Source organism: Crocuta crocuta, unplaced genomic scaffold (genome assembly GCF_008692635.1).
Source record: "Crocuta crocuta isolate KB4526 unplaced genomic scaffold, BGI_CrCroc_1.0 scaffold127, whole genome shotgun sequence".
In the NCBI taxonomy this organism is placed as follows: Eukaryota; Metazoa; Chordata; class Mammalia; order Carnivora; family Hyaenidae; genus Crocuta; species Crocuta crocuta.
In genome coordinates this window covers 7,202,049-7,228,032 of record NW_027532008.1, presented here as the reverse complement: position 1 = coordinate 7,228,032, position 25,984 = coordinate 7,202,049, and the positions used below count along the sequence as shown (strand labels likewise).

The 25,984-nt window shown below is 55.5% G+C and overlaps 1 protein-coding gene across 1 annotated transcript in view; it reads right to left on the bottom strand.

The window, feature by feature from the left end:
* The window catches only part of RAP1GAP (RAP1 GTPase activating protein), a 47,699-nt gene extending 23,680 nt beyond the window's left edge, over nucleotides 1–24,019 (bottom strand). The window contains 2 exon segments of the mRNA XM_077775508.1: nucleotides 3,562–3,655; nucleotides 23,984–24,019. The gene's annotated coding sequence lies outside the window, so the exon portion shown is untranslated.
* Nucleotides 24,020–25,984: the final 1,965 nt, after the last annotated feature.

The following is a 25,984-nucleotide window of genomic DNA, read 5'->3' as shown; positions in this document are numbered from 1 at the left end:
GCGTGGCCCGCGGTCCTCGGACATTGCGCCTGCGCGCTCTCGCCGGCGCGCTGTAAGCTTTTGGCGCGTGGGGCCCTAAGGAGACCCGAGGGTCTGCTCGGTGCGCCCCTTCCCCGCCTTCTTTGTCTTCCCACACTCTGGGTGCCCTGCCTCAGGGCCTCAAGGACGGGGGATGGCTGTGAAGCCGGGCAGGAAGAAGAGACAGGGTTACTTCATAGACAGAAGACTTTCCTTGAGCACCTACCTAATGTTGGACTCTTAGCGAGGATGACCTCTCCCCACAATCCGGGAGGTACGAGTATCATCCCCATTTTACGGAATGGAAGACTGGTTCCAAGAGGTGAAATATGTCCAGGTTCACAGAGCTAGGGAAGGGCAGAACTGGGAATCCAGGGAAAGGGCTGGGGCTGCTGTCCCCTCCCTCTTCATCTCCCCTCACCCCCTAATACCTGACAGTGGCTGGCCTGTTTCCTTCCTTCCCCGGTTCCCATGCCCACACAGGACCCTAATAGCCCCTGATCCTAGGGGAGGGAGGGAACAGGGACTGCCACTCCCTCCCCCCCAGCCCCCCCGTGGTACAGCATGCACTTCAGGACATGAGGGTTCCAGCTCGGGCCTTGCCACAACTTGCTGAGTGGACTTGAGTGAGTCCCTGTCACCTCTGTAGGCTTCAGTCTCCCCATCTGTAAACTAGAAGGTGCTCAGAGTTCCCACCTCTGCAGGCCCTTCCAGCGGACCCTGCATTGTGTCTGCCACTGTACAGTGGGGGGCCAGGGCCTCGGCACCCCTTCCCCACACATACCGGGAAAGCAGCAATTGCTTCCTGAGCTGTGGCCAAGTCAACATGTGCTGCTTTGGACCCTGCAGGGGCAAGGCTGCCCCCCAGCTCAGTGCACAATCTCTCTCCAGCCTCCTGCAGGGCTGCCAGCAGATGCCCACCAGCCTCCATCTCCAGGCAAGAGCTTCTGGAAGGAAGGCACGGGACCTTTCTCTCCTCCAGACCTGTCCCTGGGTCAGGCTGGAGCCCCGGGAGCCGGCGGGAACTCTGGAGATGTGTGTTCCAGACACGGTGTGGCTTTGTTTTTAATAATTAACAGCAGCAAATATTGATTTACACAGGCACTTCCAGGCCTGAGCGCTTCCGGGCACCCATCGAAATGCAGCCAGAGAAGCATCCATTCCCACGCTGGGAGGAGGTGAGACTTGCTCATATCACTGGAGATGTCCGTGTGACCGGAGGAGTGGAGAACGTACACAGTGCGCATGCAGCTGTGTGTGTGTGTGTGTGTGTGTGTGAGTGTGACTCTCAGACCAGATGTGGCAGTGTGTGCATGGACGTCACGGATGTCTGTACTTGTGTTTGTACATGTGTATCTGTATACATGTGCATGTGTACATGTGCAAGTCTCTGAATACGTTTGCAGACACGTGAATTTGTCCACAGACACAGGGGTGGGTAGACCGGGCGCGAATGTGGGTGCAGATTTCTGAACTCCTGAGTGGAGAAACCCTGGGCGGGGGGTGGGAGGAGGCGGCAGGCAGGAAGGCCCTGAAGAGCTCAGCGTGTGTGTACAAATGTGGGTTTCCAGTGAGAGGGGAGTGTCCCTTCTGGGTGTTCTGTCCTGCCCTGGGAATGTGACATTGCTGGTGCAGTTCAGCTGCCTGATTCCCACTTTCCAAAGTTACTTTCACGGTCATCACCCAGCTGCACGCTGACAAGGTGAGTAGAGAAGGAGCTGTCATGTCTGTTTTACAGATGAGGAATCTGAGGGTCAGGGAGGGGCAGGGACTTACCCTTGGCACAGGGGGGTCACTTGCCCCTCAGACTGGCTCCATCAACGTGATGAGTGTTTGCAGACTTAGGGGTGCCGAAGGAGGGGCATGAAGAGTCCCCTTGGCTACACCACCACTTTGCTGGGCATTCAGGGGGATCCCTCACTCTCTCTGCATCCAGTTTCTCCACCCCCCCACAGAGGGGGTCTTGATTCTGAAGTAGGGGTGGGCTGTCAGGATGGGAGAGGTTTGGAGCCCGCTGTCTGGGCTGCGTTGGCACAAATGGAGGCTTCTGGCCAGCTGGGTGGAGGCCAGGAAGCCTGAGGGGAGGTGGCTCAGAGCTAATCCACGAAAGCCAGCCCCAGGCTGCCTGAGCAGGCAAGACTCAGGGCGATGGGTTGTTCCAACCCTCATTTTCCTGATAGATAAACTGAGGCCCAGAGAGGGGAAGCTATGGTCTAAGGGCACACAGCCCTTGGTGAGAATCAAGGCCTCTTCCTAAATGCTTAGGGAGAGAGAGACTAGGGGGCCTTACTCATGAACCCAGTGCCGTTGAGTTGCTCCCTTCCTGCAAAGTCCCAGGATCCACATGGCTCCATCTTGGGCTTTTGCCCAGGCACAGGGAGCAGGAGATGCTCTCTGGAGCCCCCTGATGTTGCCCCAGGAACCCCCTTGGAGGCGATGGAACCCCACAAGGATTCCAGTCCCTGGCCATCTGCCTTCCTGGCTGAGGAAAGGTACATGGCCCTTATTCCAGGCCAGCGTGGGGGAGAAGAGCTTGGCAGGCCCCGTGCTTGCTATTTCCTGGCTGTGTGACCTTGGGAAAACCTCTCTGAGCATCTGGCTCCTCATCTGGAGAATGCCCGCCCTCCAAGGGTTGAGGTGATGACCAAGAGGCATGATGATATCTGTGGACATGCTTTAGAAACCATCAAGGATACTACAAAAGCCAGGGCTCATTTCCTTCTGCATCAGGGAGGCCACGAGGCCAGGCACTCTGGTCACACAGCCCGAGTTCTGGTCCCAGCCCCATCATACCCTACCTGTGTGTCTTTGAGCAAGTAACTTAACTTCTCTGAGCCTTGATTTTCCTCATCCACGAAACGAGACCAATAGTAGCAGCTATCACATAGCACGTCCAGTTTGAGGATGAAATGAAATACTGCCTATAAACCATTAGGTACCCCTCTGGCACATGGTAACTCTCAGTAAATGCTAGTGGTTGTTACTGGTGTTCTCCGTAAGTTGTTCAGTTACTTATCTCTTACCTGGACGATGGTTCCCTGAGGGCAGGGTCTGTGTCCACTGATTTCTAGCCCCTCAGCGCCCAGCACAAAGTCGGACACAAATCAAGTGCTGGGGGCAAACACGTTTGTTGTTGACAATCTCACTCACAGGGGCCTTTCCCTGTGCCAGACATCATGCGTGGCATGTTTTATGGGCACTTTTTCATTGAATGAGGCTATCGTTATTCTGGGCTTACAGACAGGGAAGCTGATGGGGAGGCTGATGATAAAGGTGATGAAGAACAGCTGGTTTGACCACTTAGTTCTCAGCCGTCCTGCCCCCTCCCCAGCAGGGCTATAGACTGCGGTGCAGCGCGCTCAAGGGTGAGCCGCGGTGTCCCCTCGGGGAGCTCAGCCTCAAGCAGCATCTGCCTGAACATTTTACTGCTGTCCGCTGTCCGGTAGTCACTCTTCATTGTCTGTCAGCCCCAGGGTCTCCAGCCCAGGCCCGCGGGGGGTGGGGGGAGTGGGGGGTGAGGGCGTGGGGGGGCGTAGCACTTACCTTGGGGTGGAGTGAAGCAGCGTGGGAGGGGACGAAGTCCACTCGTGGCAGGTCTAGTGCCTGAGGGAAGCGCTGGTTCTGCCCATCACTCCTCCTGGAAGAAAGAAGGGGTCTGTGGTCAAGGAGAGCTCCAGGCTGGGAGGTTTGTGACCTGTGAGAGGAAGAATCGCTCCCAGACTTGGGGGACGGGTTTCGTGGCAGTCATGGGCTCCCCAGGAGGAGGGAGAGGAGGGGCTTCTGGAGCAGGGTTGCCAAACAGGCTCTCCGTCCCCAGAGATCAGAGATGTGGACGGGGCTCTCTCCAAGGTCTTCCTTAGGCCTGCCCAACGCATACTCCTGTCAAGAGGATGTCCACAGCCCATTCTGAAGATGGGTAAACTGAGGCAGGCGCACTGAGGGTTGCTATAAAGGGCTGAATCCTGACCCCTGTACTAAGCAGGGAGGTCACTAGAGACCCCTTCCTGAGCCTTCAGAGAGAGACAGCCTTAGGGCTGAGTGGACACTTGGGCTCCTTCTATTCTTTTTTTTTTTTTTTAATTTTTTAATGTGTTATTATTTTTGAGAGAGAGACAAGCATGAGTGGGGAGAGGAAGAGAAGAAGACACAGAATCTGAAGCAGGCTCCAGGCTCTGAGCTGTCAGCGCAGAGCCTGATGCGGGACTTGAACCCATGAACTGTGAGATCATGACCTGAGCCGAAGTCGGACACTTAAGGGACTGAGCCACCCAGGAGCTCCTGGCGACTGCTACTCTTAATGACAATAGTAACAGCGACACCCACTGTACCTACTATGTGCCAGCCCCTGCGCCAAGCGCCTCTTTCCAGGCCTGAGGGCACAGACTCCTCACCACACTGGTATTCTCATTTAACAGAGGAGGACCCAAAGGCATGCAGAGGTCATACAGCTGGTCAGGGGCAGAGCCAGCCTCGGAGTGAGGCCTGACTCCAAGCCCAGCCTCTTTGCCCACACCCACACCCCTCCCGGAAGAAAGGAAGCAGGTCTGAAGAAGGCGAAGTCAGCTCCTGTCACCCTAGAAAGCTGCGGAGGAGGCCACTTCTGGGGTCAGGGAGAGGAAGTGCCCAGTGGCTCCTGGGACCCAGGGAGCTCAGGGCTGGGCGAGCAGGCCTGGCTTCTGCCTGCTGCCCAGGGCCACCCTGACGTGGCTGCAACCCCACCCCGGTCCCATCAACTGAGGCTGGTCCTGAGAGGGTGAGTCATTCAGGCTGCCAAAGGATCCTCCTCGGCCCACAGCAGCGGGCTTGAGTCAGGCAGTCTGGACTGCCACGCCCTGAAAGGTGGAGGGCATGCAGGAAACTGGCCCAGGGAGGAGACCCCAAGGACCCCCTGAGCGCCCCTTCGCACTCCCCTCAGCCCAGCCTCTCTGGTTAGAAGAGGCAGCCGAGAGGAGCCATCCGCCTCCACAGCCCGGCTGCAGGCACCAGATGCCTCTCCGCCTCTCGGGCTGCTGGCGTCTTAAAAGTGGGGCCTACACTAAGCAGTGCACTTGACCCAGAAAACGAGATATGGTGGCAGTGGCATTTCAAGCCATGGCCTCACTATGAAGAACATATTCCCAAGCACTTACCTATTGTGTGACCTTGAGTCAGTGACACACCCCTCCTAGCCTCTGCTTCCAAAAAATTTCATCATAGAGCCTGGGTAGCTAGTGGCATTTACTCAATGAATTCTTTGGCATTCATTCATTCATGGTAAACTCTGGCTCCCCCAGTTAGGTCTCTTTAGGTATTTGTTGAATGGATAAATGATTCAAAGAATCAGTGACTGAATGAAGGTTGGCAGTAGGGAGCCACTGGAGGTGTGTGAGCTAGGGAATCACCTGTACTTAGGTCCCTGTAGTTTGCCAGGTATGCTGACCTGGGAAGAGACTGGAGCTGGGGGAGTAGAGAGGGGCCCACAGAAATGGTCCAGGCAAATTCCACCGAGGTTACTGGGGGGACTCTTTGTCAAGACCTGGGTCGTGTGCCTAGAACTATATCAAGCATTTTATACCCTCACGACAGTGCTGGCAGATTGGCGTCATTTATCCCTATTTTTATAGATGGAGAAACTGACAGTCAGAGAGATGAAGCCACTTCATCTAGCAAGTGGGTGACAGAGCCAGAATTTAAAGCCCACGCCCTTGACTGAGTAAGGCCAGTGCCAGCGGGGTGGAAAGCAGAGGCTGCCCAGGGACCAGGAAGTGCTGGGTCCTCTTCGTGGTGGGGACATAGGGACAGTAGTGCTGGTGTGGCCCCGGCTGCCCAGAGAGGGTGTCACCTATGATCGAGCTATATGGGTGGTGTTCTGCCTGCCCCTCTCAGGCCCCCAGGCTCAGTGGCCACAGCAGGTCGGTCTGGCAACAGCTCCCTGACACGCTCCCCTTCCAGAATCCTCTCAGTCCGAGCTTCCCCGTGGCCATGTACCCGTCTTGCACAGGGCGCAGGACGAGGCAGGTCTCAAGACAAGGGGGCGGTCTGGCTTCCATCGGGGACCCTGCCATAAGGCCCTCAACTCCCTAGTTCCTGGCTGGATAGAGTAGGCCCCTCACAGGCAGTACCCAGCACCCCAACCCCCGCCAGGCAACTCCTCCACCTATACGGTCAGTGCTGAGGCCCTAAAGGGCAGGGGAAGGGAGGGGCTCCACAATGGGGACAGAGCAGGAATTGGAGGCTCCGGGCCCTGCCTGCCCCCATCCATCCCAGCCCCGAGGGAAGAGCATGACAGTAATAACAAAAGTCACAGCCTACCTGTGCCTTGTATGATTTCACTTAATCACCCCAGCAACCCAGTGAGGCAGGTGCTCATAAACCGCCTGCTTTATTTATTTTTTATTTTTTTAACATTTATTTATTCTTGAGAGAGAGAGAGAGAGAGAGGCAGAGAGAGAGACAGAGCACANACCTGTGCCTTGTATGATTTCACTTAATCACCCCAGCAACCCAGTGAGGCAGGTGCTCATAAACCGCCTGCTTTATTTATTTTTTATTTTTTTAACATTTATTTATTCTTGAGAGAGAGAGAGAGAGAGAGAGGCAGAGAGAGAGACAGAGCACGAGCCGGGGAGGGACAGAGAGAGAGAGGGAGACACAGAACCCAAAGCAGGCTCCAGGCTCTGAGCTCTCAGCACAGAGCCTGACGCAGGGCTTGAACCCATGAACTGTGAGATCATGACCTGAGCTGGAGTCAGACACTTCACCGACTGAGCCACCAGGCGCCCCCAAAACTGCCTGCTTTTTAAACACAAGGGAACTGAGCTCAGAAAGGTATGTTAACTTGCCCCAGGTCACACAGTGATTGAGGCAGAGCAAGCACTGGAATCCAGGTTTGTCACTCTGGAGCCCAAGATCTGAACTTCATAGCACAGGGAGACCTCGCAGGTGCCATACGAGAGGTAATGAAAACAGCAACAGCAAGGACAGCCAAGGCTGATTGATACCGGACATGCCCCGGGCAGGCTCTGTTCTAACTGCTTTGCTTGGATTCACTCACTGAACACCCTTCTTTCAAAGGAGGGCACTAAGACACAGAGAGGTCCAGCAACTTGTCCAAGGTCACGCTGACACTAAGTGAAATACAGAGAATTTGAACCCTCAGCCATCCAGGTCTAGGTGCTGTCCCCTAATGCTACACTATACTGACTATGAGTAGATACTAGTTGCTCAATAAATAATCTGGAAGGGATGAATAAATTTAGCCTGTCACCTCCCTCCCTCCCTCCCCAGGCCTCCCCACCCCTCTCAGCCTCCCTCACCTCACACGCATCTCATCCCCATCTTTCTAGCCACCCTCCATTCCCCTTCTGCCTCTGCCTTCCCTGGACCTCCCCCAACTTGGCCACTTTCCTCCCTCTCCTGAACTTGAACCTTCCTTCTGGTCTCCACCACTCTGTTCACATGGATCTGCCCCTCTCTGCTTCTCTGAAAACCTACCTGACCCAATGGTCTGGCTCAGCTTAAAATGCTTGGCACTCTGGGGCACCTGGCTGGCTCAGTCGGTGGCCCATGTAACTCATGATCTCCAGGTTGTGAGTTCGAGCCCCATTTTGGGTGTGGAGATTACTTAAAAATAAAAAATATTTTTAAAACATGCTTTGCATTCTCTCTGCACACGCAGCCGCTGGGAGGTACCTGGAGCATGCTGGGACTCGGGGATCTGGCCCTTTTCCTTTCCCCCTGCCATGACCAAAGTCATAGCTGCCTAGCACTCTACAGTCTAGTGTCTCATCCGATCGCCACAGCAGCTTTGTGAGGCTGGATATTATCCACTTTTTTTCCAGACAAGAAAACTGAGGTTCAGAGAGGTTAAGTGACAAGTCCACCGTCACAGCAGGGAAAGGGCAGAACAGAGGTTTACTCCAGCTCCAGGTTCTTCTCCTACACACATCACAGCTGCTCTCAACCCAGGACCTCAGCCCTGTCACCTAGCCTTGGCCCCCAGTGGCCTCCCCATGGCAGCCCTCCCCCGCTCCTGCAGCCACCACCAAGCATCTTCCAGGTCCAGCTCTAATCCTTTCCTGTCTGGCCTGGACACTTGCTGACAGGTACAGAACACCTGGACACAGAAAAGGGTGGCAGCCAGAGGAGGTACCTTGCCCAAGGTCACACAGAAAGCCTGAGCCAACCTGGCATCTGGGCCAGGCACATTCCAGGGTCACCTTCAGGCCCTGGAGCTGTGTGGCTGCCAGCCAGCTGGCCCCAGCTCCCCACCCTCTCAGAGCACCCATCTCTCCCAGGGAAAGGGCGCAGCAAGGGGGTGGGGGAGGGGCCCGGTGCCCCCTGAGTGGGATGGGCCAGGCCGGAAGCCACTGCTGACAGCTCCTGGGTTTCTTGGCAACTGTCACTGCGCCTCCTCCCATCCCTTATCTCCACATCAAGGTAACAATAATAATCATATTGTCGTGAGTACAGCTTTTTTGTGCTTTTCAAAAGCGCTCTTTATCTGCTCACTCCTGGGAGTCTCACCGGAACTGGAGTGGGAGATAAGGCAGTCTCGAGGATCCCCAATTCCCAGAAGGATAAACTGAGGCTCAGAGAGGTTAAACCACCACCTTGAAGTCACCCAGGAAGGCAGAAGTAGACTGGGGACCAGAACCCAGGCTTTCCATTAGGCTAGGGCTCCAGATGCCACACTGGGGTAGGGGGCATCTCAGGGTGGTTCCACACCACAGGTCAGATCCAGGCACGGTGGGGAGAGAAAGGTAAGACTGAGGACAGCTGGCCAGATGCCTTCCTGGGTCACTCCCCCACTGTTAACCAGCTGGAGAGTTGGTGGGAGGGTCCTGTCTTTTTCCTTCATCTGCAAAATGAGAGATAATATACCCCCTCATAAGGCTGCTGGGAGACAGAGTAAGCACTATAGCCGCGTGTGCTATTATTATCAATATTAGCCACTCTCCTGGGCACCCCACCCTTTCAGGGCACTAGAGCAGTGGCTGGGCTGTCCTGTGGGTATGACTTGGTTCTTTGGCCACCCAAAAATAGTTGCCCTGGATGGAGGTCCTGGGTGTGGCCCCTGCTGTTTCTCCTGGCCTCATCTCCACACACGCCCCCTTCCTGCCCTGCCCCTGTCGCCTTGTGTGAGCCGGGCTGGGCTGCAGGCAGTTTTCCAAATAAGCCACGCTGTTTCACGCTCTGAGCCTCGGCACTGCTGGGGGCTCCCTTTTCCTTCTTGGCTGCCTGGTGAACTATTCATGCTTTAAAGTTCACTTAAAACAGGTGAAACTCTGGTGGCCGGAGCAGGTAACACATGCCCACCGAGGCAGGAAGCCTGTGACGGGGAGCAGGGGAGCCGGACAGGTGCCGGACAGCACACACCCAAGTTGGGAAACCAGACTTGGGTGGTTGGGAGGGCAGAGCAGGTGCTCAGCTAGCCAAGGAACGTAGGGCCAAGAAGGACTTGTGGGGGGAGGGGGTGCCAGCCCAGGAGAGGGGTCCGAGGGGTCCAGACCGGCCCGGCACTGGTCACCAGAGGACAGGGTCTGGTGGTCTCCACGACACCAGCTGTTTCTACCAGCCTGGTGACTCATGTGGGGGACAGCAGAGGGTACAGACCTCAGGGTGAGAAGCAGGTGCAGAGGGCTGCTCCTGTGGGCCCTCACCCCTGAGAAAGGCCACTCTGATGGGGCTCGGGGGCTGCCTGTCTCCCATCTGTGGTATCGTGTCTGAGGGGACTCATATCTCCTGAGACCGGAGCCTAGAGGCTGCGCTGGAACTGCCCCTTCCCCTGGGGGCCACAGAGGCCCATTGTCTCCAGTGTTCAGACATCCGGCACTGCCCCCCGCCCCCGCCTGCCCCTGCCTTGCCAAGGTGCCAGGGAAGGTGGCCAGGGACAGCCTGGTGAGCAAGTTTCTGAAGCTAGGCCCAGGGAGCCTAGCCCCCTCCACCCAAGGCCCACAGGGAGGGGAGGGACACAGGCATGCCCACTCCTGATTGTCCTTTCCCCAGGCACCTTCCACCTCTCTACCAGGACTCAAGAGGGAGTGTGGGGTGGGGGGAGCCAAGCGCTGTGATGGCACGCAATCCGCACAACAACCCCGATCGGTCGCTGTTTCGGAAATAAGGAAGCAGGGGCTCAGCGACGTTGCAAGATGAGCCAGGGGGTCCCTCAGCCACACCCCGGGAGTCGGGGGCAGGCCCCAGGCTCCAGGCTGCGCAGAGGGGGTGAGCAGGCAGGTAGCACGTGGGGTCCCCACCCTCACTCCATGCGGCAGAGTGCCAGAGCACCCGGATGCCGGAGCTGGGCCAGGTGGTGGCCTCCTGAGCAAACAACAGGTTGGCAGCCCTGAGAGAAGGTCATGGGACCGGCCCCCACCCGGGGCGCAGCACCTACGGACTGGGCCTCCCATCCACCTGCTGCCTGCCGGGGCCTCCCCTGCCCAGGTGCTGGAGCCAGGCAGTAGCCTGAACCTGACCTTCCCCGCCTCCCCGGACGACTCCTCCCAGCACACGGGGCAGGGGGAGGAGCCGCGCCGAGGTGACCCAGCCACCCGGTCTCTTCCTGCTTGGGTAATAACAACAGCTGCTGACCCAGCCTGGTACTTTACAGTTTACAGAGCGCCCTTTCACTAGATCCTCTTAACAGCCTCACAAAGAACCTAAGACGATAACGTTATCTCCGTTCCACCCGGAAGAAACCTGAGGCCACGATGGCGGTGGGGACTTGCACCTGAAGCTTGAACCCACCGCTCCACGACCTTGGCCCCACAGGCTGCCCCTGATGGCCCTGCCACGGGCTGCCACCCTCAGCGCCCAGGGAGAGCGCGAGCCAGAGGCTGTGAGCAAGGCCCTGCCCAGCACCTGTGAGCTGGGGCCCGTGCCACCTACACCGCACCTCCCTCGTTAACCTTACCGCCCCTCCTGCCTCTGCAGCCCAGGAGGTCCGTCCCCCTTTCCTGAACTCCGTGCATTCCTCTGCTCACACACTCCGCTCTGTCATCCACCCGCTCCCCCGCTTGCCCTTCACTCCTACACCCAGTCATTCATTCAGGATTCACAGCCTGCTGCCTGCTCTGGGCCTGACCGCGCGCCGCTGGGCAAGGGCATCTGAGCAGGGTGAGCCAGGCCTCCCCCACCTCAAAGCAAAGCCCAGTGGCACCCGCCCGACTGTTCTCCAGCTGTTCTCCGCATTCCTTGGCCCTCAACGCCCACACACTGAACCCTCCAGCGCTGAGGTCTTGTTTAATGCATCCCTCTCCCTCCCTAGCCGGTGGGCTTGCCACTTCATGGGCTCCAAGCCAAGCTGGTGAGCAGAAGTCCCTGCTAGGCCAAGGCGAAAAACCCCTCAGACAGGGACAGGGTCACCATCTCCTAACAAGGTGACAAGGAGAAGCCTTAGCTCTGTCTCTGAATCACCATGTGGACAGAAGTCAGTCACCACGACCTCTCCAAGCAGATTCCACGGGGAACTGGGACTCAGACTGGCTGGCACTGAAGTGCAGCTCTGACACCCCGGGAGAATGACCCGGGAGATGAGGCCCTACACTGCGAGCTGGGTCTGCCGAGGACCGCGTGAACCGGAGCCTGGAGGGCTTACCCTGCCCGGCAGGGGCTGTGTGTGGAGGGGGCCTTCAGCTCCTCCAAGCTGCTTCTCTTCTCCGAGTCTCAGTTCCCTCATCTCCAAAGTAAAACAGTAATACCTTCTTGGCAAGGTTGTCATATAGAATAACTTAGAAGCTGTATGTACAATCTGACTAGCCCAGAGCTGAGTATACAGTAAGTGTTCAATAAATTACAGGCTCCTGCTGGGAGAGGCAGTGTAACACCATAGGTGTGGGCTCTGGAGCCGGACTGCCTGAGTTTGTATCCTAGCTCGGCCGCTTAATAGCTGTGTGACCTTGAGAAAGTTGCTTAACCTCTCTGAGCCTCAATATCCTTATCTGTGCACTGAGGATAACAACGGTGCCTGCCTTCAAGGCTTGTCATGAGGATTGAATAAGTTCATACATGCGGAGTATGTAAACATTAACCATGAGCATTTCCTGGCCTTCCCTTCTCTCCTCCTTTCTTCCTTCTTCCCTTCCCCTGTGGGCTGCTGAGGACTAAGGCAGGACTCCTAGGTAGAGACTGTGAGAAAGTGGACTGGAGCTGCCCGAGAGTGAAACAACCAGCGTGTAAGGTGCTGAGCCAAGGCAGGAGGAGCCTACAGGGATGGAGTGGGGAGATTCCAAGGTGTGGGGACAGGAGGAAGAGCAGCACACAGCTGGGCTAGATGACCTCCCAGGCACCTCCCACATTTGCAATGTATGCCTCTTGGTGGCTCTAGGATCTCTGCGGTCAGGGGCAGAGGCGGGGGGTAAAGTCTCATCATTTTGAGGAAGTGGGCTTTTCTAGGTCCGCTGGGGCACACGGATTGCCACCACTTCTCTGTAGATGTTTCGGCCACTCCTGCTATGGACGAAAATGTGTATCGTCTCTGGCCCAGCCACTCCCTTTATACGCAAATGCACGAAAATACATGAACAAATGACATTCACTGCAGCAACATTTTTAATAGCCAACATCTGGAAGCCACCTCAACGGGCCATTAAAAGGAGGCTGGATAAACGCATCAAGGCACATGTAAGCAATCGGGTACCATGCAGTGATCACAAAGGAGGCCTCCGTCCTGATGGAAGAAGCAGTTTGAGGCACATTGTGAAGTATAAAAAAAGCAAGTTGCACAGTATAAATCTCACTTGTAAAAATTAAAAATTAAATGTAAAAGTTCCCATGGGTTTGTCTCTGGGAAGCGGGAACACAGGGAACTCCTGCCTTCTACAGGATATATTTTTCTGCACTGTTTAGATTTTTTTCAATGAGCACTTATTATTTTTGTAATTGGGGGGAAAAAAGATTTTTTAAAGGAAATTTGAGCATTTACTATACGTCAGCTCTCTGAGTCCCTGACTCTTACCTTTCTCAATCATCTTAAGAAGGAGATCCTCACTCCTTAGTCCAAGGAGGAGAAACTGACTCGGAGGGAGGTAAATCCCATGGCCAAAGTCCCCTGGCCACGAGTGACAGAGCTGGGCTGTATCCCCAGTTCTGGCTGATTCTGAAGCTCACACTCTTTCCCCTACATTAAGCATTAGGCAGCCTTTTCTGAGGGTCAGGGAGGAGAGAAAGCAGGAGAAAAGCAGTCCAGGCAGCTGGGCACAGGGCTGTACCCCCCCCATCCCCCCGGGGACCTCAGCAGTCATGTCCTGGGAGCCAGGCCAGCTGGGGTTAGCCCGATGGGGACAGGGCTGTCTGCCTCATTTGCAAATGCAAATGCGGGCTCTGCTCCCTGCTTCAGCTCCGTGCCCTGAGCTGCCCTGGGCTGGCAGGTGCCCAGTCCCACCACTGACCTCACCCCCTGAGGCTGCGGGGTCACTGGGCAGGTGGGCATGCCCTGGGGGCTCCAGATAACTTTCCATGGTGACCAACCTGTTTCTGGAAGAATCTGTCATTGAAGGTCGCTTGCCACATTTCCAGTGACAGCCTGGAAAAGGGATGAGCACGTCGACAGACAGGTGCCTGAGTTTGGACAGGCCAGTGAACACCTCTTGAAGTGAGATGGACCTGAGTTCAAATCTTGCCTAGGTCAGGCGCTAGCTGTGTGGCCTGAGGCCGGTCACTTCACCTCTCTGGAACCTGTTTCCTCAGCTGTAAAATGGTGTTGCTAACGCTTTCCGGCAGGGCTGCCGGGGGAATTCAGTGAGATAATGCATGTCAACGTACTCCTTGAGCTAGAAGCCACCTTCCACGTGCAGGGGAGGGTTATGTGCATGTGTGCTGGGCCCATGCGCACATCTGTGCACGCGTGGAGAGAACAAAGTTTGATGCCGGCTGTACCAGAGGGCCCTGGCGCACACAATCGGCAAGCAGGCGGGGCAAATGTGTGACACTCGCACTAGCAGCCAGCTCAGGGTTTTCTGCAGCTCTGCCTGGTGGCACGAAAGGGTGTGTGCCTCTGTGGGGGAGGATGTAGATGGAGGCCTGGCAGGAACGTGAAATGTGGGTGGGAGAGAAAGCATTCGTGTCTGGGCCGTGCGGGGGTTCGTATGTGAGCGTGTTCATACCTATGGCGTCATCCGCCTGCCTAAAAGCCCTCGGTGGCTTCTCACCGCATGCAGGCCGCACGTGGCCCACGAGGCGCTGCATGTCTGTCCCACCTCCAGCCTCTGTACACCCCACACCCTCTCCCTGCTACACTCTCCCTCCCCTCGCCCATCACACCGCATAAACCACCCTCTTATCCAGTCTTTCTGGAGCCCTGCCTCACACTGGGTCTAGCTATCCCCCACCCTGACCAGCCTCCCCAGAAGCCTGACCTGGGGGTCAGGCCATCACAGATTGACCAGTCAGTGATGCACATGTCCCAGTGCGACCTGGATCACTATCCATCTCTCCTAGAAACTTCCTCAGGTGAAGACGGGATCTGTTTGGGGGCCCGGCACACAGTCGACGTCCAGTTATGCTCTGCCCCGGGAGTGACTGTGTGCATATGTAACTATATGTTCATGACAAAGCTGTCTAGATGGGAGTCAAGTCCAGGAGCATAAGTATGGAAATTATGTGCACATGCGTGTGCATGTGAGGGGGTCATCTCAAAGAAACTCTGGCCCTGTGCATGAGTCAGATGTGGGAAAGGCCAAGGCACTCTGTGGCCAGTGCCCACACCCAGGTTGGTTGGGAGGAGAGAGAAAGCAAGCACAAGTTCCCTGCCCTGAGCCCCTCCTAACATAGTGAGGCTCCGAGGCTCCGTGACAGACCCCAGCATACTTCTGGGCAGGAGGGCAGCCGGGTGGGCACCAGGCATCCACCCCCGCCGGCTCAGAGGACCTTCTGCTCACTTGGGGCCCAGCCCAAGCCTGGTCTTGCATGCCTGCCCACAGTGCCCACCCCTCCCCCAGACCTGTCGCGTGAGAGGAGGTAGGTCTCCAACCCCCCTGCCCGCTCAGCTGCCTTCCAGCGGCTGCTAGGAGGTGATCTGGAATGTTCCAGATTCGGGGTGGGGCAAAGAATCTTATTCCTGCCTCAAAACCTTTACACTCACTCTGCCCTCTGTCTGGACTACCCTTCCCATGGCCAGCTCCTTCCCACTTAAGCTTCAAGAGGCCCTCCATGATACTCTTAGAAAAGGGGGACCCCTTCCCACCCGCCCCATCCCTCATTACTCGTCACCCATGTGAAATTACCTAATTTGTCTGTTAGCTCATTTTGCGTCTGTCTCCTGCCCTGGAGGGTAACCTGCACGAGGCCAGATACCACGTCCATCTGATTTGGCCCTGGATCCCCAATTCTTAGACACCACCTGGCATATGGTAGGCATTCAGTAAGTATGTGTTGAATGGACCAATGGCTAATGGAAACCCTGAAAGCATCCTGTGAGATGAGGATGGTCCCTATTTACAGGTGAGGAAACTGAGGTTCAGAGAGGGGGTATCTCTAGTCCAAGATCACACAGCAGCCAGACCAGGTCAAGGTTAGGGACTACCTGTCTCTGCTAGAAGCCCAGCACATCGGAACGTTTGGTAGCCAGTCTTCCCATCGTATAGGGAGGAAAATGAGCCTCAGAGAGCAAGGGTGATGTTTCTCCAGGACACCTGGGAGGGACCCGGGGTGTTTCATCCCTCCTGCAGCATGTGGCTCGAAGCTGGCCACACTGGCCAGCCCCTTCAAAGTGCCTTGTCATTCCTCATCATTGATGACGTGGGGATTACTAATACCCTCCCCCACCTCCGTAACAGAGGAAGAAACCACAGTCAGCAAGGGGAGGCCCTGTACAAGGTCACCCAGCAGGGACTCCGCACAGGTCTGTCTGGTGGCATAAGCCAGCGTTCTTAGGGCCAGTGTCAAGGCTGGTGCCCGAGGCTGGGGAACATGCTCAGGTGTAGGCGGCTCTCGCCTCCTGGCAGCTGGTGAGGCTCCAGAGGGCAGAATCCGCACAATTCTGCCCCCCCATCCCCCCGACAGGGCCCAGCATATATGGACAACATGACACTGACCATGATCGCAGGCATCGCTCTGTGCCACGCCATGGTTTTCCACCTTGGCACACATATCTCATTTGATCCCCACGATAATCTTTGAAGTAACTGCTTTTGTTTTCTTCACCTTCCAGGTGAAAAACAAAAAATGAGACCCAGAGAAGTGCACCTACACTGTACATAGCATTGGACTGACAGCACAGGGCAGAGAAGTTCCGGGAGCGGGGAAGAGAGTGGGTGATGGTGGCCCTGGCAGGCCTCTGCCCAGTTGTGGCTCGGGGGCCCAGACCCTCTGGAGCACCCACAGGGAGTCCCGGTGGGGCATGCAGGGATGTGACCTGATGGCTACCCCTCCCACCTTTAGCTGCCAGGTCCAGTTCTGTCCTGTGTCCAGCACACGCCTTTCTCTTCCATGTTGCTGCTGGGTCACCTCCTCCAGGAAGCTTCCCCTGATTCCCAGGTGTGGAGGAGGAGTCCTTCTCAGAAACCCCTTCCCCCCCATCTTCCCATCCGATGCTTATCACACCCATTAGAACCACCTCTTTTCTCATTTCCTGCTCTGGACTGAGAACCCCACAAGGGGCGTGGCCTTGTCTATCATCTCCAATGCCACGTCCCCAGTGTTTGGTTGACCCTCAGAGGGCATCCCCACACTAAATATTTGTTGAATTAATTTGCTGACTGAATGAATGACTGTCTTGGGGAAGACCCTAAACCGAGGAAAGTCTTTAGGGGATTTGGGAATAGTAGAAAGGTCCCCTTTTAACCACTGCTTCTCAACCAAACCACCTCAATAGTGCCTAAAATTCTACTACTAGAATCTTAATGAGTCTCTCTTTGGTTTAATGAGTGTTTTCTCTTCAAAATGCAACTGCCCAGGGAAAGGGAAAACATCCACTGAATACACACCCTGGACTTATTTCATTCTAAGACTCCCATGGGGTGAGCAATACAGTTCTCATTGTTATGGACCATCTGAGATTCAGAGAGGCAAACTGCCTTCTGCAAGGCCGCACAGCAAGCAAGAAAAACCCAAGTTGGTTCTGAACTCAGGTGTGCCTAAAAACAGAACCCAAATCATTCCACGCACCACCTACAAGGGCCCTGGGTCTGATATGGTTGGGATATAGAAGCAAGCAGGGCCAACCAGACTGAGAACCTGAGAGCAGCAAGAGCCTTCCAGGACCTCCTCTGTCTCTTCCTTGTGCCAAATGTAGGCATATGTGGAAACTAGCCAGAGATGGGGACTCGCTCCCTAAGATCACACGGAATAACAGTGGCAGGCCCAGGAACACCTCCATCTGGTGGGGGGTCTTCTTGTCTCCTAAGCTAGAGGGGCTCTTTCTTGGAAGAAGGGGGGTCTCTCTGGTCTGATGTCTCCCCCAGGAGTTGCCCCTCCCCCAACACACAAGGAAACGACCTTTCTCAGAAGGGGGCATCTCTTGGATCCATAGGAAGATAAAGGGCTTCAAGAGCTGAGCTGAATATAGGATGAAAACGAGAAAGGGCTGGGACAAGGAGCTGTTGAGTGTAGAAAGAACAGACTTAGGGAGATGGGGCCACTGCCCTTATCTTGCTAACGGGCCGCTGTGGACAATGGGAGGCCTCAGAGGCTACATCCAGGCTCAAGCAGCTGATTGTAAGTATGGAAGAAGTTTTGATATCCAGCAATGGAATGGGCTCTTGTGAGGGTAGTGAACCTCCTATCACTAGGAGTGAGCAAGGGAGGGCTAGTCAAGGAACTGCTCGAAGGTCAAGGTGGTCTCAACTAGGGACGGTGGGCTTCAAGAGGTCTTGAAAATAAAAGTCCATTTTTCTCAGAAGACCCCCAAAGCCTCATTCCAATGCTCAAAGGGGTCATGAACNATCTCAAAGGTCTCTTCCATCTCCCAAGATTCCAGAAGGCCCAACTTCTCTGATTCTAAGATTTTACAAAGCCAGGAGTCTGAGACTCAGTCATTCTGCATGTCAGTTACTGAATTATATCCAAACTCCTACCTTGGCTACAGGCCCCTGCTCAACCTAGCTCCTCTTCTTTCTCCAAACCCACCCCGATCTCATTTTTTAAAAAGATTTTTAAAAAATTTCTTTTGAGAGAGAGTGAGAGAGTGTGAGCAGGGGAGGGGCAGAGAGAGAGAGAAAGAATCCCAAGCAGGCTCTGCACTGTCAGCTCAGAGCCCTACAGGGGGCTTGAACTCACAAACCATGAGATCATGACCTGAGCCGAAATCAAGAGTCGGAGGCTGAACTGAGCTGCCCAGGCACCCCCATCTCATCTTCCCTCATCCCTCCAGCCATACTGGCCTCTTCCCTTTTCCCAAGACACACTAAGCTTGTCCCTGCCTTAGGGCCTTCGCACCTGCTGTTCCCTTGGACAAGAATGCCTCCTTCCCCCTGCTAACTCTTCCCACATCCAGCTCCTCTCATAGTGCAGGTTTTGGTTCAGATGGTACCTCAGAAAGGCCTTCCGTGACTCCCTCCATCATCCTCCAGCCTTACAGCACATCCAGTTTGATATGCAAACTAGAATGTGGCTACTTAGATTCAAATCTCAGCCTTGCCAAGAGAACTTACAGGCTCTGTAACCCCTCGAGTCTCGATTTCCTTAGCCCTAAACTGGGGGTAATAACAGTAGCTGCCTCATGGGGTGATTATGAGGATGATACCCATCAAAATATGGAGAGTGCTTTGGAACACAGCCCTGCACGCGGTAAGATCTAGGTAGCACGAACCCTTGCTTTAAAACTCAGCACAACTGGGGCACCTGGCTGGCTCAGTCAGAAGAGCATGTGACTCTTGATCCCGGGGTTGTGAGTTCGAGCTCGTGTTGGGTGCTGAGATTACTTAAAAATAAAGTCTTTCAAATTCAGCACAACCACTGCAGTTCTCTTCTTATCTATCGACAGACTGTCTCCTCTAGTCCTTGTTTTATGGGTGAGGAAACTGAGGCTCTGAGAGGTGAAATACTGGCCACACCAAGCTCTCTGAAGATCAGGACTGGGTCTGTCTCATTTTCTGCTGAAACTCTAGTCCCCCCCCCCCCCCGCTCTTATAAGTTTTTTTAAAAGTGTTTTTTTATTTCTGAGAAAGAGAGAGAGACAGTGTGTGTGCAGGGGAGGGTCAGAGAGAGAGACACAGAATCCAAAGCAGGCTCCAGGCTCTGAGCTGTCAGCACAGAGCCCGACGCGGGGCTCGAACCCACGAACCGTGAGATCATGACCTGAGCCGAAGTCGGACGCTTCACCGACTGAGCCACCCAAGTGCCCCAACACTGCAGTCCCTAGAAACGTCTCTGGTGTATAGTGGTTGCTCAAAAGGTACTTGTGGCCAAACAAATAAATGAATGAATGACAAATAAGCGACCACACTATCTGTGCAGTCAGGAGCTGTGCACCTAAGATTCTGTTTCAGAATCTACCTACCTCTGCCCACCTCACCCCAAGTGGGCCCAGCTCAGTCAAGGTCCCAGCTTGCCTCAGGATGGCTGAGGGAACAGGCAGGCTAACGAGCTGGGGATCAGTATCCTGGCCTCTGGCTGCAGTGGGACCCCCTCACCCTAGCTGGGCCATGGGGGTGAGGCAGGAGCTGCCTTGGCACACCTTGGGGGAGTCCCTGGCCAGAGGTATGGTGGCAGGTGTGGGCTCAGGAAGCAGCTGCTGTCCCCCCCCCGCCCCCGTCCTGTGGTCTGCCAGCTGCCCGCCGGGGGCCTGCCCACCAGATGCATAATAGATGAGGAGGCCCAGCAGGCTGTGCCTGCCTGGCATTTCAGAGCCACTAATGAGGCCAGCCTCGTGCTTCCCGCAGCAGCACACAAGCCCCCTGGGCTTCCAGCTCAGTGATTACAGAGAGGAGCCACCTGAGGACAGGGGCCACCCACAGCAGCCCCGCACTCAGCACACATGACATCCAAGAAAGCAAGGGCTAAGGGCATGGGCTCAGGGGCTCAGGCTGACCACACCACCAGTCTTGGTTCACTGCTCACCGTGTGCCCCTGGGCCAGCCACGTCTCCTCTCTGGGCCTCAGTTTCCTCACTTGTACAATGGGGAATGGATGGGAATAGTCTGTACTCTGTAAGGCTGGTATAGGATGGAATGAAGTGATTCATTTGCAGGGCTCGGCCCAGCGCCTGAGACTCAGGAAATGCTTCACATATGGTAGCACTTCCTGGAGATATCTGGGTGACCAGATGGGCCCTCCCAGTGGGACACATGGGGCTGGGCAGGGGCCTCTGTTTTGGAGATGCTCGGGGTCAGCTCAGCCCATAATCAGAGCTTCCTTCATTCCTGTGGCTTCCTCATTTGGCCAAGGTCCCTTCCTTGGCAGGAGAAATGGCTGGACTCAAATCCAGCCCTCACCAATTCTCAGTCTTGATTTTGGCCTCCAAAATGGGGGCACTAAGGCCAAGAATGTCATCACAACTGAGACCCCCATAAACAAGTGCCTGGGGGAGGGGAATGCCTGACACATCACTGGCACTTAATCCTTGCTGGGTCCTGCCTCTTCCTCCTAGCTTTAAGGTCCTCTTCCCAGGGCGTTTCCAGAGCCCCTCCCCTGCACAACTCTACCTGGCCACTCCCCCACCCCAACATCACTCCATCTCCTTCCTCCCCTCACCACCTGAATCCTCCTTAAATGTCCAATTCCCATTAGGTTTGCAGAACCAGAGTCACCCACTGTCCCACTGGCTCCTAATCCTCCCGCTGGGCCCCATTCTTTTTTCACACTTGTTCTGAACTTCCTCACTGCAGGTAACCTGCTGATGAGGGGCAGGGGGTAGGGGAATCCAGCCATGATCACATCTGGCTTATACCAGGCCTAACTGCTCCTCGATTTAAGCCCCAGCTTCTTAATTCTTTTTGAACACTTAAAAATTTTTAAAAAAATTTTTAAGTATTCTTTACACCCAACATGGGGCTCGAACTCACAACCCCAAGATTAAGAGCCTCATGCTCCACCAACTGAGCCAGCCAGATGCCTTTTTTAAAAGAGGGCAGAGGAAACCACATCTCCTCCAGGAAGCTCTCACAGCCTATCTGACAACGTTTCAACTGTTCCACTCTCTGGCCACATTTAATTCAACTCCACAAACATTTATTAAGCATTTACTGGGTTCAGGAAGCTGTGTAAGACTGTGTGGAGGACAGAGAGATCGGAAGAATACAGCTCAGCTTTTTGGTAATTCACACTAAAAAGCGAGCCTATGTCAAAAGTAACCCAGGGAACCCCTGTTCTCAAGGATCTCAGAGCCTGCCTTGTGCCACCGTGTTATGTGGACACATTCACCTGGACTGAGAGATCCAAACTCAACATGTATTGAGCATCAGGTGGCTCAGAGGGGACACAACCTGCCCAAAGTCACACCACTAACGTGCGGCAGAGGCTGATTCAAGTCCACACCTGTCAGGCTCTGAAGGCCATGCTCTTTCCACTATCCCAGAAATGAGACTAATGTGAAGCATGATGAGCAGAGGGCGGGATTCTAGGGAGGGAAACATGGGGAGTGGGGGTCAGGAAAGAAAACACTTAACAAACAGTGATAAAGGTAGGCTGGAGGTATGGCGAGGGCTTGTGGAAATGGAAGGGCAGGACATGCCAAGGGGATGGGAAAATGTGAGCAAAGGTATGGAGGTGATATTCTCAGGGGACGTTTCCCCATTGATCAGAAATTCAGGTCACGAAAGGGGCACCTTGGATGGCTCAGGTGGTTAAGCGTCCAACTTCGGCTCAGGTCATGATCTTGTGGTTTGTGAGTTCCAGCCCCACGTGGGTCTCTGCGATGACAGCTCGGAGCCTGGAGCCTGCTTCAGATTCTGTGTCTCCCTCTTTCTCTGCCTGCCTCTCTCTGCCTCTCTCTCTCTCTCTCTCTCAAAAATGAATAAATTTAAAAAAAATTTTTAAAAGAAATGTAGGTCACGAAAGATGTGAGTTCCAGACTGGAAAGGGGAAGTGGATAAAGGCCTTGAATCACAGACCAGGAAATCATAATTAATAACCAAAATGACCCCCATTAACAGAGCAATAACTATATGGCAGGCACAGGCTAGCAGCTAAGCAATTGGCTTAGGAGAGAGGACCTCAGGGGTTAGCACCTTGGACAGCATCTCCAGGGACAGGGTGTGGGGCAAGGCATTGTGGGTAATGGGAAAATCCTGGTGATTCCAAAATCTTACTTTAGAGTTGTGTCAACTGTGGCCCAGAGAGAGAAAAGGATTTGCCAAAAGTCACACAGCTGGTCAGTTACTCTCAGTCCTGGGCCCTCATCTCTGACGCTTCCTTCAGGGCTCCCTAGTGAGGGTTTTCTAAATCACTCTTCCATCTTCAAGTCTTCCCTCAAGTGCTTAGGCCCACCCTGTGGTCCGGAGGCCCTGGGACAGAGTGCATGAGACTCTGGGCTGTGCAATCAGTCTGGAAGGTTAAGATTCAAATTCCAGCTCTGTCCCTGAATAGCTGTGTGACCTTGGGCAAGTCACTTCCCTCCTCTGGGCATTACTGTTCTCGTCTGTAACTAGAGGTTATAGTCCCTAATTCAAGGATGTGGTAAAGATTATGTGAGATGATACAGTGCAAGAAGCTAACAGTACCTGGTACACAGCAGGTGCTTAACAAGTGGCAGTTGTTAAGATTTTTTTAAATGTTTATTTATTTATTTTGAGAGAGAGAGAAAGGCAGAGAGAGGGAGAATCCCCAAGCAGGCTCCATGCTGTCAGCACAGAGCCCATCACAGAGCTCAAACCCATGAACTGTGAGATCATGAGCTGAGTCAAAATCAAGAGTCAAACACTTAACTGACTGAGCCATGCAGGTGCCCCAGTTGCTAGGACATTAATGAAGTTCTTGAAAAAAAGGATGGCATCTTCCTCACCTTTATCTGCATCTTCCCTCACCCTATTCCTGCTCTGGGCTTAGCATATGGTCTTGCACTAGTAGAGACTCAAATTAACTGGACCCACCAGCAGGAGATCAAGCCCAGAGACGGGGAGTAGCTGGACCTAGGTGGCACAGAGAGCATCAAAGGAAAACAAAAGGGCAGGCTCTGGAGCTCAGCCTGGGCACCTGTGTGCCTCCTCCCACCCCATATGTGGCTTCCTGGGGGTGGGGGGGGTCTGGCAGCAGGTGGCGCAGTGGTGCCAGAGAGGAGTCGCCTAGCAGCTGGGGGGCATTGCAGGGCCTGGGGACCCCAGGAAGTCCCCAGCAGGGGCAGGAAGCATGAGCTTTCCCGCTGGAGTTGAAGTCGCAGCGAGAGCAGCCAGCTGGGCCCATGTGATGCTGGTGCCAGGCAAGCCGGGAGGCACCCGCCTGCTGGGCATCGGGGGTGCTGTGAATCCCGAGGTGAGACTGCACCTCCACCCGCTGCTCTCAGTGTTGGGGGAGCTGCAGACACAGCTCCCCCTCTTCCTCTGAAGAGAGGACAGCCTTGGACTTAGGCAATGGGCTGTAGGAGGGGCTCTGAAGGCGATGTATGGAGTGTGACTAGAGGACTTGGGGGGGGGTCAGTGAAAGGCTAAGTGCACCCCCCCTCCAAGGAGCCAAGAGGAGGAAGGAATAGAGAAGAGAAGAAAGGAAGCACTTTCAGTGAGGGTCTTCAGTATTCCAGGCCCGATTTTTTGTTTTTTAGGTTGGTTTGTTTTTTTACAATTTTACATTCTGTTAAGTAGGCACTTTAGTTCCCATTTCACAGATGAGAACGCTCAGGTTCAGAGAGATTAGTGAATCGCTAAGGTCATCCAGACAGTGGGCAGAGCTGAGATTTAGCCTGATTTGCCTGACTCCAAGTTGGCGCTCTAGAAAGAACTGTAGGAGAAGATGGGTAGGGGAAGACCAGGTAAAAGGGTCTGCCCCCTCCATCACCTGGGAGGGTGGCTGAGGGGTTGCCGGAGTCTGGTCTGTCATTATAAGAGGTGGTGATGGTTTGAGAATGTTCCCAAGGTCCAAGCAAGCAGCCCAGCCCCTCCTGAGAGCCCCCAGTACTCACCACACACTCCGGCGAGGGGTGAAGGACTTGTCCACCCTGAAACATACATAGCAAGAGGGGCAGCAGATGAGGGGGCAGCCCTTTCTCACCCAGCCTTGCCCAGCACATCAGGCCAACCCCAACTCACCCCCCCCCCCAGAAGGGCCTGGAGGAGGTATTGTTTCTTGGGTGCCTGATGCACTGTTACCATCCCCCATAGGCTACGGGGGCCCCAGTGTCAGATCAGGGACATAGGAAGGTGTGGGGTGAGAGAGTACAGCATAAAGGCAGGGTTGGGGACACAGGGGCTGGGGAGCAGGGGCCCAGGGCCAGGCTGTGGGGTAGCAGCAGGGGTGGGGTCAGTGTGGGAGGTTTTGGAATAGGTGGAGTGAGACAGTGACCACAGCAGTTTGGGATCAGAGCAGAGAGGTAGGGGTGCAGCAGGGGCCAACTTAGAGTGTTTCCAGACAGATTGAAGGATGTGGTGTTGATGGCTTATGGTGGGCAGGAAGAGCCCTCCCCTTTCCTGGCAGCCTGCCTCCATCCCGGAGCTGGAGCTCACTCACACCCACCCAGGGGACAGACGCCTGGGGATCTGAGAGCAGCTCATGAGGAGCTTCCTCTCCCACCCCACCCACAACACACACACCCTGCTCCTCAAAGCAGAGCCAGAGGAAGACCTTAAACCCTGGAGCTCAGGCTTTGTTTCCCCCAAATCCCTCCAAGTCCAGCCTCAGAGAGACGGTGTGGGCATCGCCCTCTGAGGGCACCTTGGGACCGGGGAGGGCTGGACAGAGCTCCACCCTCCTGCCCAGCTGGGGGCCAAGGGGCTGGGCAGCTGTTGGGACGACAAACAACTCTCGCCTCCTGCCCAGAGGCCAGAGCAGAATGGGGAAGGGACCCAAACGACACTCTGCCAGCTGGGGAGGCAGGCCCGGGGTCTCCTTGGGGATCAGCTTGTGATCTGCAGACAAGGAAAGTGAGGCGAGAGAGGCCAGGGTTCCCCCGACAGAACCCAGCTCCACACTCAGGGCTGCCCCTCTGCGTCAGCTGACCGGGCCTCTCAGGCCGGCCCAGGCTCCTCTCATCGCTTGGCGGCTAGCAGAGCCCCAGAGAGGGAGGGCAGCCCTCCCATCTCCCACCCCACCCGACCTCTCTGCCAGGGTCCCTTTGGAGGCTGGGCATTCAGCAAGGGGTGGCACCTTGAACACACGCCCCGCAGCTCAAGGAGCCCCTGGCGTGCACTGGCGATGTTATGTGTGTGAGCTCTCATTGCCCTGCACCCCAAAGGTGGGTCCTGTGTGTTTCTCTGACCACAAGGAGGCAGGGCCTGGTGGAAGGTTATGCAACTACTTAGCCAGCCAGGGAAGGGGCTCCTAGCCCAGCCTCTCTTCCCAGTCTTCCTTCCAATTTGCCAAATCTCTGCCTAAGCCAAGCATCCCCTAAGCCCCTTCTGACGGGACCACTTGGGGTCAGGAGAGGCAGTGGGCTGCCCCAAGACGACCCGGCCACCACTCTGTCTCCCCAGCCCTAGCTCCCCAAACCCCGACAGCCAGGAGCCCTGGGAGGAGGAGGTTCCCGCGAGCCAGGTGGCACGAGAGAGGGGCAGCCCAGGTGCCCCAGCGTGGAGGTGGACGTGGGCCTGCTAATGGCTTCTAGGTTCTCTTCTTCCAAAGCCTTACTGAAGCGGCACAGCAACTTCGGGGGCCAAGTGGGGGTTCCTGCAGGGCCTCCCCGGGACGCAGGAGTGCACACACACAGGCCCGGCCGGCGGGTGCGCACACCAGTCATATGCGTATGCGCTGTCGCGCCCTGAGCAGCCCACTGTGCCCACGCGTGCCCATGGGCTGCCCGCCGGAACCCACAGGCTCAAACACACACACTCACCACCAAAGCGCGCCCCTCACGCGCAGACCCAAACTCACGGGTGCGGAGCTACTCGACCCCCAGGCCGGGCGCGGGCGGGCCCCCACCTCGCGCACACGGGCGTCCCCGCCCGGCGCACCTACCCTCCGTAGGCCC